This window comes from Gracilinanus agilis, chromosome 2 (assembly GCF_016433145.1).
Source record: "Gracilinanus agilis isolate LMUSP501 chromosome 2, AgileGrace, whole genome shotgun sequence".
Classification (NCBI taxonomy): Eukaryota; Metazoa; Chordata; class Mammalia; order Didelphimorphia; family Didelphidae; genus Gracilinanus; species Gracilinanus agilis.
Window position 1 is genome coordinate 206828431 of NC_058131.1, and position 15202 is coordinate 206843632.

Consider the following 15202-nt stretch of genomic DNA (forward strand, 5'->3'; position numbering starts at 1 on the left):
AAGAAATATAACTTTCAAGAATATATATTAACTCAAATTTGTGCATTTTTCCCTTGTAAGAACCTTAGGTGACTTGCTATTGTGAAATCATGAGAACATTTTGTAATTGGGTTACCCATTTTGTATGTGTGAATACATGCTTCTGTCCAAAAATAATTATTTTTCCTGAAGTTTTTCTAACTTCAAATCTTAACATACACATTCTCCCACTTACTCATACTCTCTATGAAGGAAAGATTTGCAAACTTAGTTAAAAAGTATCAGAAAAAAAAGTGACAACCATTCTCTCCTAATAAAGAACAGGAAATTCTCTCATTCCAAGCACAATTTATTCATCAGTCTATTTGGATATTTCAAAATATAATGACTGTTCAGAATGAATATTTGATAGAGTAAACACTTAAATAACTTAATTATCCTTAAAAAATGTTAGCATATTATTGTGTTTAATTTTCTCTGCTCTAGGGAGTAGGCATTACTTTTGTTTCTATTATGTAGATTAGGGAACTGAGGAAGAGACTTGCCCAAGATCATCTAGCTTCTAAATATCAAAGGCTACCTTTGAACTCAGATTTTCCTGATTCAGGATCCAGTGCTCCAATCCCTGTGCCACCCAGCCCACAGCCACTGTAGACATCAGAATCCAATATTATTATAATGACCAATGACAGAGTTAGAAAGAGTCTTCCAAGGATGTAGCAATTCCAGGGATTGTGACTATGTTTAATAAAGAAGGGAGAGAGGTATGAATTCCAGAAATCTATTAATACTATTCAAATCACAGCAGAAAACTGCACGTAAGTGGAAGGCAGCCCCAAATGACTTCATAAAAGTATGAAAGGACTTCTGGGATGAGGAGTTGAGAGGACTCTTGTTTTCTAGACACGAGTCTCACTACTATTGTCCCTTAAATATGAAACCATTCTTCCTAAGAATCTTGTTTATGCAAAGAAAGAGTGTGCCTATATCCCTAGTTAGGAAGATGCTGCAATTTCGTTCCTTGCCATAAATTTTCTGTAAATAGTTCTTTAGTAAAAATGTATTAATATTAACTAGTTTATTGCTATCTGAGAGAAAGATACTGGATGTGGACTCAGGACAATATTAGAAATTCAAATCCCTCAATGTTACCTCTGGAGTCCTAGAAGGAATGGTTTAAATTTTTCATGTCACCCCGTCCCACTTAAAGAAAGTGATAACATGCTACACCACAATCAGTAAAGAACAAATCTCAATTGTTCACTAGGTTTGGAGAAGGCCTGGAAACATTCTGGATTCAATCAAAGACATTTCAACTGGCTTGAACAAAAAAGCTTTAGATAGGATGAGGAATATGTTAAGACCATGAAGCCTGCATAAAACCTGAAAGCTGTTTGAGAACTAAAAATATTCTAACAAATAGGGAAGAGAGGGTCATTCAGCAAAACATCTGAGAAGTAATCGTTTGAGGGAAAAGAGCTTTGCTCTAGGTTAAGGTTTCTATCTTGGTCTCTTCCTCCACATTTTAGTCAAAAGGGAACTTTGCAAGCTTTGAAAACTCTGGTAGATTTTGGACTTCCCATCTCCCATCTATATCCTAACCTAATAGTATCTCAGAAATAGCTGAAACCAGTGTCTGAATCAAAATACGAAAGCAGACTGGATATCTTCAAGGTTATACAAAGTATTAAGCGGAAAACGCATGCCATAACAGACGGAAACATCTTGAGGGTCCTGGCAAAAGGACTTATATGATTTATGACTTGTCTCCTTGTCATACAAACTCTACTCTGAGTCTGTTTTCCCATGGAATATGTGTGTAGGTATTTTTGCATGTGTGAGTGCATCATAAGTGAAATATGTATTTGTGGGAGAGTGTCACAGATTTTGTGGGGATTTTTAAAATCAGCTATTCTTACTATAGAACTCTAGTAAGTACTCCTTTATATGTCTGTGTAATTGATATAAACTGACAATCATGGAAAGAAGTAAACCAATGGGGGCTCATGATCTATAATATTAGGAAAATAGCTCCAAGAACAAAGTGGGGAGATTGCAACCATACTGCTCAGACTTGATTTGTTAGTGAGAGTAGGAATTGGGAGAAGGAACTTGAAAGCATGTGCTACATGTAAATGTGTATAAATGTGTATATATATATATATATATATATCTTTATATCTTCATTTATATTATATATACAGGTGGTTTTTATATATGCAACTCATGCTCTAAAAGACTTATTTATAAGTTTTAAGAAGATTTGAATTGAGATGAAGTAGGAAATAACACTAGATTAGTTGTGTCCAGAGAGCTTGGCTCTGATTCTAGCTCTGCCACTAACAAAGTCAACTCTATGAGTTTGAATATATCATTTCCCATTTCTGGGACTCAGTTTTCTTATCTGTAAAATGAGATGGTTGCACTAGATGATATCTAAGGCATTTTAAAACTCCACCAATATAAGACACTAGATGTAGACTCTGACAAGAAAGGAGCCAGTGCAACATACAACTGACGAATGTAAACTGGGACAAGTAAATATGGTATTAACTGTATGGATATTAAAAATATGGGCCATACTTTCCATCCATTTTTATTTGTGAGGTCTCCCTGAAATGGCCTATAAAACCTGGGAGCCTGGGCAGCTTTTCTCTAGGGGAACACATAAACTGCAGCAGCTGATCCTGGTAAAGTCAGTTATATGGAACCTTAGAAATCATGGCTGATTTGGGGAGTATTTATGGCCTGTGTGATGTACAGAAATAGTAAAACCGAAAAGCCCCAGTTTCCATCTGTGCTGCATTAGAATGCCATGCATGAGAAGAGGAGCCATTTTTCATGGAAACTGGTGGTAGCCCTGTAGAACCCCTTTCTTTGATATCCTATGCTACCACACATGATATAGTATAAACAGACTGACTATAAATCTGAACCTTGCTAGCACTGAAAGTTGAAAGATTCCAGCACTCACTTCCCGGCTCAACAACACTTCCAAAGGGAAGCCTGCCCAGGTCAGGTATTCCCATCTCCTTTCTTTTCTTCTTTGGAGATGAATGAAGGTTGTAACTTCTTGGACTTTGTTGTTTTTCCCCCCAAAAGCCAAAGTCACCCATTAGGTGTGGAGGAAAGGAGAAATAGAAAGCTCTACACACTGGACAGCTAAAAAGATTGAAACCAAGTTGGTTGCCAAAATGAGTACAATCCAAGAAACAAAAGATATTCATGATTATCCACTCAAGCTGAGAGGGGTTAACTTTCATTTCCTATCCAAAACTCACCATGCTCCATCACCAGTTTCTCAGATTTTAAGCATCAGCCCAGTGATCTGGGCAGGAACAGTATCCTGCTTTATCTACAACCATTTGTAACCAGAGAAAGCAGGTTCAAGCAGATGGCTTTTAGTTCCTAACAAGTATTTTAACAGCTTTTTTTGATTCTGCCAGCCTGCAGGCTAGGGAGAAAGGGGGTGGGGGTGACAGGCTATTGGTTGCCTGATTTTGTTGTGGTGGGGAATGTGTGGGGAGGGTTCTGGCTTGTAGTTTTATTATTTAACTTTTACTTTAAAAGATCTACAGCCAAACTGAGAGTCCATATTTTTTGTCCTCTTATTTTTCTTAAGACCAAATATAAGGAAGTGTTTATGTGTGGGGGGAGGGAATGCCCCTGGGTTAAAAACAAAAATTACTGAATTTGAAATCAGACGATGTCTTTTTTGTATTATAGCTCTGCTACTTGCCAAAAATGTTTCTTTCCTTGGATGGATCACTTGCCATTCCTGAGCTTTATTTTTTTCATCTGTAAAATGAAAGGGTTTAAAATAGTTCTAAATCCTGATTCTCAATATTCTGAAGCAATGACTTTTTATAAGCATTTGTCATCACTCAAGTTGTTTTTTCAATCGTTTTAGTCGTGTTCAAATCTTTCTGATACCACTTGAGGTTTTCTTGGCAAAGATTCTGAAGAGGTTTGCCATTTTCTTCTCCAACTCATTTACAGATGAGAAACTGAGGCAAAGGGTTAAGTGACTTGCTATGGGCTCTGTAGCTAAGTAAGTGCCTGAGGCTATATTTGATTTCAAGAAGACTTATCTTCCATACTTAAGGCCTGTTCCTCTATCCACTGGGCTACAGAGCTGTTCAACAACAAGGGGTTTAATACGATTTTATATTCTATAATCTTCAATACTATGAAGCAATGACTTCTTATAAGTCCTTTTCACCACCTAAAGGAATGCATAGTTCATCACACTAATCGTCATGGTGCTTATCCTGATCATAGTTTTATAGCATTTAGAGATGAAAAAGAACCTCAGATAACCATTCTTTTCTATCAGACAGAGATGATTGCAGTTCTCAATAGCCATCACAGAATGATAAAATGATAAATAGAAATAGATAAGTAGATAGAGAAAGAGATAAATAGATAGATAGATAGATATAGACAAATAGGTAGACAGACAGACTGACTCTGTAGAAGACTAGAGCATGAAGAAAACTTAGAGATCTTCTAGCCCAGCTTCATCATTTTAAAAATGAAGGAACTGAAGCCCCTACCTAGTGTTTAAATGATTTCCTGATGGCCACAGATCTAAGATACCTTTCCACATTGCTGGGGTCAAGAACAGTACCCTCATGATCTGGAAAACCCAAATAGAATTTTTTGTCTTTCTTCATATCAGAAAAGTCTGATTTTTTTTATTTGATGGGGTGTTTACAGTACCTTATTGTAAAATTTGGGTTAAATATTTTGTCACAGGGTATATATCCGTGATTGTATTTTTCCATTTTTTAAATGTTTTCAGTTACATGTAGAAACTATTTTTGACAATTGTTTTTTGCCATTTTAAAATTCACATTTTCTCCTTCCCTACCCTCTTCACCTCCCTGAGGCAATAAATAGTCTGATATAGGTTATATCATTATGTATGTGTGTATATATATATATATATACATATACATATATATATACCTGTTCTTTTATATAATACATATTCCCTTATTGATCTTGATAAAATAGAAGACATATATCATATGTACAATAGAAATCTCATAAAGGATATATAGTGGAAAAGGACATGCTTTAATCTTCACTAAGATTTCAGCAGCTTCTTTTTTGGCTATGGATGGCGTTTTAATGATGAGTCCCTTGTGATTATTTTGAAGACTTGCTTTGCTGATAATGGTTTAGTCTTTCGCAGTTGATAATTGTATAATATTTTTGTTATCCTATAAATTATTCTCCTATCTCTGCTCACTTGACTTTGCATCAGTTCATATAAGTCATTCCAAGTTTTTCAGAATTCATCTTGTTCATTGTTTCTTATGGTACAATAGTATTCCATTATAACCATATTTTGCAGTTCACAGACTTGTTTAGCCATTCCCCATTGATGGACAACCCCCAATTTCCAATTCCTTGCCACTACAAAAAGATTTGCTAAGATTATTTATGTTGATATTATATAATACTATACATATATTTTATATATTTTTGAGTTTTTAAACTTTTCCTGCGTCGTCTGTTGACCTTTGCATGTCATTTGTAGCTTCTGACAACTTTCCCAAAATTTCCATTTAATTTCTTATGCCAACTTGAAATATAGTGAAACCAATGAGAGATACCTGTATGTTCAGCCATATATTCCTTAGTTCCTGACTCAATACTCTACCATGCTATTTAGACCTAGAAAGATCTGAGAGGTCAGCAAATGCTACTATCTCACTTTACAAACATTTAAATTGAGGCTCAAAGTGTTAAATGTAGAAAATGTAGACAAGCATAAAGGTCTAGACTCTAGTTAGAATCAAGAAACTGAAATTTGTGTCCTACCTCTGAAATGTAGAAGCTATTTGATCCTGGTTAATTCACATAACCTCCCTGGGACCCGTATTCTTCTTTTTGAAATAGGAACAAACTATTTGCATTTAAGGACCTTTGTGGGGAAGATACTTTGTAGACCTTAAAAACCAATCTCATAGAAGCATCTTAAGTGATTCCAGTAGAGAATTAGTTCCTTCAGGACAGAGAGAATCGTTATCGTTGTCTTTGTGTTTTTAGTGCAAAGCTTAATATCTGGCATACCATTGGTGCCTAATAAAATCTTGGCAAGTTAAAATAAATTTCCAGAACTCAGTTGTTTCACTCCCAGGCAAATATAATTTATTGTATAGACCTGAACCTTCAAGCCTAGCAAGTGTGTCTCTGAATTTTGCATTCATTCATATTTTTTTCATTTATTCCATAAATAGAGACTGTTTCAGTCAAATGTATACACAGTTTGAGTGTTGATAAGACATTTACAAATGTAGATGGAAATGTGCTCATTTATATAATTGTGTGATAATGCTGTGAGTTGGCATTAGTGATGTGTCATATATGATTGCACTAATTGAAATATGGGAGGAAAAGTAGAAATAGAGTGGTGAAATTACATCTGAGTTTTGAGAGACATAATTGGATTTTAAAGTGTTATTTGAAAATGGGAAAAGTGTTATTGATGTGCAAAGATATTGGAGATATAAATTTGAAATCTAACTGTTCAGTAGATACACATACAACAAACATTTGGGAGGATCCTACTGTGTGCTGAGCAATGTGTTCATTCTCTAAGAACATACATTAGAGGAGACACAATTGCTGTTCTTAGGGAGGTTACTACGATCAAGCAGAGGAATAAAACACAAACGCAAAGAAAAACTGAAATAATCAATATTATACAATAATTGTATTAGAAAGGTACAAAACAAAATGCCTTGTGGAAATAAAAAGGAGATGTTTGTTACTAATTTAGGGCATCAAGGAAGACTTTCTGGAAAAGATAGTAATTATGTTGGATTTTGAAAGATGAAGAGGTCAAGATCAGGAGGAAGAACATCCCAGGTGTTAAGTATAGCCTAAGCAAAGAGACAAATGTAGGAAAATAAAATGTGTTTTGAGGGCAAAAATTTTTTTCCTTTTGTCTAGAACAGTGATTCCCAAAGTGGGTGCCACAGCCCCCTGGTGGGTGCAGCAGCAATCCAGCGGGGAGTGGTAATGGCCACAGGTGCATTTATCTTTCCTATTAATTGCTATTAAAATTTTTAAAAATTAATTTCCAGGGATGCTAAGTAATAGTTTTTCTGGAAAGGGGATGGTAGGCCAAAAATGTTTGCGAACCACTGCTTTACTATCTCCTAAAGACTGCCCAAGTTCATGGTCATAGGTTCCATGATATTATCTATCCATCTCATCCTCTGCCTTTCTCCTCACCTTTTACCTTCAATCTTTCTCACCATTAGGGTCTAGCCACTGTTCCACCTGCCTGGCTAATCTGCCCTGATGTATTAGTTTTCCTTACTTTTTGTTTTTCTTTATTATAAGAGATGGCTTTCTGAGAGGTTGAGGAGTAAGGACATAATGAGAAATGTAGGTTATGTAAAATCAAAAGATTTTTTAAAACATATTTTAAAAAATTATCTGCAATGAGATTATTTTAGTAGTCTGGGAAGATGGCAATAAGAGCCTCACTATTGTGTTGGTTGTGGAAGCAGAGATAATGGGGAAGATTCAAGAGATATTGTGGAAATAGAACAGAGAGGACGAGGTAACTGATTGGATATGATGCATTACATATGGAAAAAGGAAAACTCATGGGTAAAAATATGAGAAAGGAGATAAATGTGGTGCCACACACTGACAGTGTTAAATCAAGAGAAATAATAGGTTTAGGAATAACAATAAGCTTGTTTGGGATATGCTAGAATACATGATAGTAATGGAAGATATAAGTGGTAATATCTACTGGTCAGACTTGCTGGTCTGGAGTTCAAGAGAGAAATTTAAAGCAGAGATATATATTGGGAAATCATCTTCAAAAAGATTATACTTGAAACTACTAACTAGGAATCAGATAACCAACCAATAAGCATTTAAGTACCTACTATGTCCTAAGCATGACATTTGGCAATGGGGATGCAAAAACAAAAGATAATTCATGCTGTTGAGAAGTATACATTGAATGTTTAAGAAAAGATGCTACTAAAAATGTGTATTGATATTTTATAAGATTTGAAGCTGGAAACAATCTTCAACATTATCTAAGGTCTTCTTCAAGTTAACAGAATTAATAGGTGACAGCTGGAATTCAAGACTCAGGTAACTCCTAAATCCAGTGTTCATTTCAGTATAACACAGCTGCCTCCCTCTCAGAATTGAGGCATAGAAAGGTCATGTAGGGCTTCGTTTACCTGGAAGCTGGGAGAATGAACAGGAGGTGTGAAGCATCTGTGATGATATGTCCATCTGCAGTGAGTTTGTTCTCCAAAATGCACAGAAGCTGATAGCTAAACCCTGAATGAGGTATTTTCCTTGAGCTCTAAGCTGTAATATTGTATCAAAATCATCATTAAAGGGACATTTAAAAATAGTATTATAATTTCATCTCTTTTGGGAGTTCCCAATGAGAAAATTCTACCAATGGAGAGTGGGAACTTTTCTGCAATTTATGATCTCAGAAAATTGCCTGGGACAGTAAGTTAAGTGACTTGCTTGAGGTCATAGAGCCAGAATGGAGCAGGATCAGGGCTTAATTTCAAGTTTTCCTCAATTTGAAGCCAGCTAACTAGTACATACATTGGTTGTTAAAAGTGGTTGCATTTTATTATAACTCCCTACATTAATAAAGGGCAACAATATGGCACAGCAGGTAGAGTTCTGGGTCTGGAGTCAGGAAGAATCTTCTTTCTGAGTTTAAATCTGGCCTCAGATACTAGCTGTGAGTCCGTGAGTAAGTCATTTGACCCTATTTGTCTTTGTTTCCTCCTTTGTAAAATGAAGAAGAAAATGGCCAATCACTCTAATGTCTTTGCCAAGAAAGCCCTGAGTAAGATCTTGAGGAATTGGATATAACTGAAACTAAACAATAACATCAAAAAGCTTTCTCTTTTGTGCAAGATATATTAAATATAAGACATATATAACATAGTCTTTCATTAAGATGTTTAAAATATAGCTCACCTTTTTAGAATACTTGAAGGTTTACAAATCTCTTTTCTTGCAGTGATCCTGTGAGGTAGGCATAACACAAGCATGTTTATCCCTATTTTATGGATGAAGAAACAGTATGAAATGGTGAAGTTATTTACCTCACAACTGAAGCAAGTGTCTTTTTGTCTTATGCTCTTATTCCTCTATAGGAAAAACATCATTGTTTTTCTTACAAATGTGTAATACCTATCATCCATACTTCAGTTTATGGTGATCTTTTTATGCTTCTTTGAGTGTGAAATTTGATCACTGAACTTTCTTTTAAGGTTTGGCAATTTTGTAAGGAATGCCTGGAATTCCTTTATTTAATTAAATGTTAATTTCTTCTCCTAGAATATTATGCTCAGTTTTACTGGGTAGGTGATTTTTGGTTATCCAATTAGCTTCTTTGCCTTGCAGAACAGTATATTCTATGCTTTCTGATCCTTTAATATAGAAGCTTCTAGTTCCTATAAAATCATGATTGTGATGCCACAATATTTGAAATTTTTTCTGGTTGCTTATAGAATTTTCTCTTTGACATGGGATGTCTATAATCTGGCTATAAAAGTCCTGGGATATTTAAATTCTGGATTTCTTTCAGGAGGTGATTAATGGATTCTTTCCATTTTTGTTTTCTGCTCTTCTTCAAGAACATCATGGCAGTCTTTCCTGATAATTTCTTCTAATATGCTGTCTAGGATATTTTTGATCATTGCTTTCAGACAATTCAATGATTCTTAGATTCTATCTCTAGGATCTATTTTTTCATGGCAGTTTTTTTTTCCAGTGAGAGCTTTCAAATTTTCTGCTATTTTTTCATTCTTTTGAATTCATTTTATTGCTTTTTTTCTGTCTCATGAAGTCTTTAGGTTCCATTTGTCCATTTCTAATTTTTTGTGGAGACATCTTCTTCTTTGAGGCTTTGTACTTCCTTTTTTAGGAAGTTATTTTCCTGTTTGAGATACTATATTTCCCTTTTTTAAGGAATTTTTTCTTCAGTAATTTTTTGTTGATTTTTCTATCATTTTCTAATTTTTCTTCTAGGTTTCTTATAATTTGTTTTTCTATTCTTTCTTGGGAGCTCTTCCAAGGGTTCACTTTGACTTAATATCCTTTCGCATTTTCCTTTGATGCTTCACACATTTTCATTTTTGTATTGCTGACCTCTTCTGAGCTTATATTTTGAGCATCTCCCTTGTTTAGATATTTATCTAGTAGCAGGTTTTTGCTTTATCCCTTACTTATTTTGGTGTTATTTTTCCTTTGTTTTGTCAAAATAATGAAGCTAACTCCATTTCTAAGGTGGTGAGAATATTACCCTGTGCACGAACTGTGCCTGTGATTGGCTCAGCCATCTCCATCTCAGATTGAGCACTCTGTAGAGGTGATAGTGTTGGGCCGCTCTGCTGAGGTTTGCAACTATTTGCTTCAATTGACTGGAATTGGGTTATGCCCAGTCCCACCATGGCTGGACATTGGGCTAAATTCTTTCCACTGCCACCTATGCCCTCAGCCTCCCTTCTGGCCTGATTATGCAGGGCTGCTTTGCTGCCTGTTCTGTATTGTGTTGATTTACTCCCTTAGCTTGTAGAGGCCAGACCTAGACAGCTTTCTCTTTCTCCTGGTGCTGGATTGCACCAAAGTTCTGCTGAGCCTGGTTCAATACTCTCTCCTTGTACCTCAAGTAGATGAAACCTCTTTGCTACCTCTTGATGTTGTGGGCTATATGCCTTCTCTTTTGGGGGTTTGTTGCTCCAGGGTTTGTTGGAAGGCATTTTTGATATTCTATGATTCTTTGAAGGGTGATTGGTGACCTTTAACTATTTCTTAATTTGCCATCAAGGTCTGATCTGCTGCTCATGCCATGGTCCCTCTTACTCTTCTGTAGGTTAGTTCTCCTATCAGTTTCTCCATTGAAACTCCTTTTTTTGGCCTGTTTCTTCTCCGTAGAATTATTGTTTAATGTTTCTTTAATTTAACGGGCTCTGGGTGGCAGGGAGGATAGTGTCTTTCTGTTATGGCTCAGCTCTTGAAAAAGCTATGATTTCCTCTCTATTTGTTTCTTGTAAACTTTGTGCATCTATAAGTACTCCTGGGTGTTGCTCATGTCTGCCTTTAGGATCAAAGATGGTAAAAATCAAGGCTGAGAGGGAAAATACTTACCACACAACTACAGATTTCAAGATGTCTATAAATTCTCAAATCCTGTTGAAGTAGATACTACCTCTTTTATTTTCCCCATTTTAAAGAGGAGGAACCGGAGGTCAAGAAGTGGCCCAAAAGATACAAAATAGTCACACAGCTAGGAAATGCTAAAGTAAGTAACTGAATCCAGGTATGCTGAGAGTCACAAGTAAGAGGGAGAAAGAGAGAGAGAGAGAGAGAGGGACAGAGACAGAGACAAAGAAAGACAGAGACAGACAGAAAGAGACAAAGAGAGACAGAGAAAGAGTCAGAGAGACATACTGATAGATAGATCTATCTAAGTTGTTTCTGCAAACCAGCTACTATGCTAAATACTAGCAATAAAAATGAGAAAAAACCAAGACAATCTGCCCTTAAGGAATTTACATCGTAATGGAGGAAGACTATATGATAAAGAAAGGGAATCTAGGATATAGTAAAGGAAGGAAAGGTTTCAGGTACAGAGATAGCTGAAATATTTTGGGGAAACCAGATGCCAGGCATGATACAGCACAGCATCATCTATCAGAGCCCATTATCCTAGGGGCAAGGTTCCCTGTTCCAGTTGGGGAACAGGGAGGGAGAGAGATGGAATTTTTGCCCCTATAGAGGCAGGATGAGTGGAGATGGCTGGGAAGTTCAAAGTAGCTCAATATTTTGATTTTCAGAGGAAGAGGGATTTTAGAGTCCCTCTTCTTGTAAATGAGACCAGGGCTCAGAAATGTTAAGTGACTTTACCCAACCAAGAACAGAGACTCTACCTCTAACCTACAATTTCATGTTCATTCTACCACATTGTACTGTCTCCTTCAAGTAATCAAGCTCAGGTCATTAAAAATAAGTAATGATACAAGAGCACAGGATGCAAGCAAGTATTCAGGCTAATGAACATGTTGCATATGGACTTAATGAGAAGCAGAAGATGCTTGGCCTTTACTTTCTCCTACATGCCCTGTGTTGTTTTTATGGCCTCTTTGGTTGTGGGTGCATGCATAAGCACTCAGCCAGTTACTAATGAGAACCAGACTCATAATTGGGGTGAGATGATGAAGTCTTTGTCCCCAGAGTATCAGTTTCCAGAGGACATATATTCTTACTAAAGCTGGCCCTGAACTGAAGCATCATGTCCAAAGGTCCCCCCACTCTCCTACTTTCTTAAATTATGGGACACCACCTCCACCATCCCAGTTCCCTACCAAAAGTTGTTGCATTGAGAATCGTTGGATGTGCCGTGAAGACTGGCTATAACTTCTAGAGCAAGGTTCAGCAGAAGTCCAGCCCAGATAAAAAGCTACTCAGTTCATGGGCTATTTAAAAGCAGGTGGCAGCAGCTGAATTTAGTCCTGTGGCAATATTTGCCAGCCTTTACTCTAGACCGTACAGTCCTCTAGAATCCCTAGAAGGAGAGGGTGGACTATGTCCCTCCCTAGCCAGTAACTGAAAGAAGGTAGAAGAGAATAACCTCTATGCAATCTTCCTCTCATCTGCACCTCCCCCATTTCCTGAATTTGCTTCAGGTGCCTGAAATTCTAGTTAAGGACTTAATGAGAACAAACATTTACTGGTGAATTTGACTGAAACAATTAAGTGAGCTGACATATCCAAAGACTTTGTTTATTTTTTCTATAGATAAACTCCCATTTACATAAAATCCAAACAACCAGAATGTTCAAATAGCCAAATTTGATTATTACAAATCCTTTACTATAAAAAAGTCAATAGATGGTAAGAAAAAAGACTTTGAATTAATGCCAGAACCTTAGGGGTTCACCATCTCCTTGAATACTCCCTATTGCAGAAGAGAGATAAAGTACACTCCTTTAAATCGTGAAGCTCTTGAAGTACATTCAATTTCATATTACAGTTCTTATCCATGTCCATTTTTACACAAACATGTATACACACATATATGTGTATATAAATACACACTATATACATGTATATAAATATATATATACACATATCAAAAAACCAATGAAATCACTGGTAGAATCCAGTCCTAGCCTGTCTACAGAGAGAATTAGGGATAAAACACAAATCCTGCTTAGCACAGTGCCTAGCACACAATAGATATTTAATAAAGATTCATGAATTGATTCACATATATGTATATATGTGTGTATCTAGATCATATATGCACATATATGCACATACATATAGGTAAATATACATATATGCATATAATGTGTCCTAAACATCTTAGCTAATAAAACTTAAAAATAAACTAATATGTTTGGGATATTCAGTTTAGCAATTATATCAACAGAAGGGTAAATGTGCCAGAAAAATTCATGATCCCAAGAGTTCTCAATAAAGAGACATTTAAATATAGATATCTCTGTTTCTTTTTGCAGAGTACTTTAGGAAAGTAGCAGAAGTCATTTGAAGAAAGACGTTTGTACACAAAGTTTGAGTTTTCATGAGTTTCTTGTGTAACCCAAGTCTCAGTCCATTGGTATGAGGTCTCCTCATCTAGGACCCATACCTGCATTAGGAGGAGAGAAAAGTTCAGAATTGTTTTGAGTCTCTTTGGTGATTTCTAGCTTCCAACTTTGAGAGAGAATATTGAAAGTTCCAACCCCTCTTCAGGTTGTTGAGGGGAGAATAACACACTGAGAAGAATCCACATGAGAGGATCTGGCAGTTTCTATTATGTCTTTATTCCCAGCTTACTGCACTAGGAATTTGAGGAAATTAAACATGGGTGAGATCTAGGATGCACTTTGTTCAGCTGAGTTGATTTACTTCCAATGGGAATTGTCTAATATATGTTATCTTAAATACACTGTCCCTGATTCCCTTTTTATTATTGATTTTGATATGTGAATATCTTTCCTATTTGTTATTTACATTCATTGTGGGACCGACATTTAGCTATGAAGTTATGGAAGGTCTGGTCCCAGGTAAGATAAGGCAAGAAGCCACCTGTCAAAAGTCCAGCATTATAGGGACTTTACCCAATGTTCTAAAGCAGGGGGGGAAGAAGGATGATGAACATAACAGAGGTATAATATGTAGAGATGGCTAGGAAGTGAAAAATAAATATTTTGAATTTCAGAGGTAAGAGAGATTTAACCAGTTTTGCTTAATAATAATAATAATAATAATAATAATAATAACTCCCTTATATAGTACTTTAAGGTTTATAAAGGATTTTACAAATGTTGTCTCATTTTATATTTACAACAACCCTAAGAGCTAAGTTTTCCTCCATTTTATAGTTAAGGTCACTGAAGCTGGATAGGTTAAGTTATGTACCCACATTATACAGCTGTATCTGAACTCAGCACTTCCTGATTCAACCTTCAGAATTTTATCTATTTTGCACTCAAACTATTTTTTTTAAACATTCTCCTTCTCAAGAAGTTAAGTAATTTCCCTCTACCAGGAGCAGAAATCTTATCTTCTTGCTTTCACTTTGATGCCCATTCAACCACATAGTCCTGTCTCCTTCAAAAAATCAAGATCCAGTTGGGATGGAATCAAAATGGCAGCTTAGTAGCAGTGAAAGCTGAAACTGCTCTGACAGTCCTTATAAACCAATCTTTAAAAAGTACAAAATGACAGGAGTCAAAAACCAACAGCAATATGGAGTAAGAGGGCTCTCCTGCTGAATATAAGTTGACAGTTTGGTAGCAAGAATTGATTTTCATGGGATAACAGGGAAGTGGAAGCAAAATTTCACTCAGAGGAATTCTGGCCAACAACCCTGTCACCTACTACACCAGGTTTCAAACCTGGGCATAGGTCAATTATGTGAATCCTGAGTCCCTGGCTAGACCAGTAACAGAAGACCTCACAACCAAGACTTACCCCTTGAAATTCAAGGCCCTGGTACACCTTGCAGTGCATTTGGCCCTTTCAAGCCTTCCCTATTCCCTGAGAAAAATAGATCACAGTGTTGAACCCTGCAAGCCAGTAGCAGAGGTGAGAGAATCATTAGCTTTCATAATTCTCTATCTGGCAAAAAAATTTGGGAAAATGAGAAAACAGCAAAAGAAACATGTAAACCTAGCAAATTTCTCTGGAG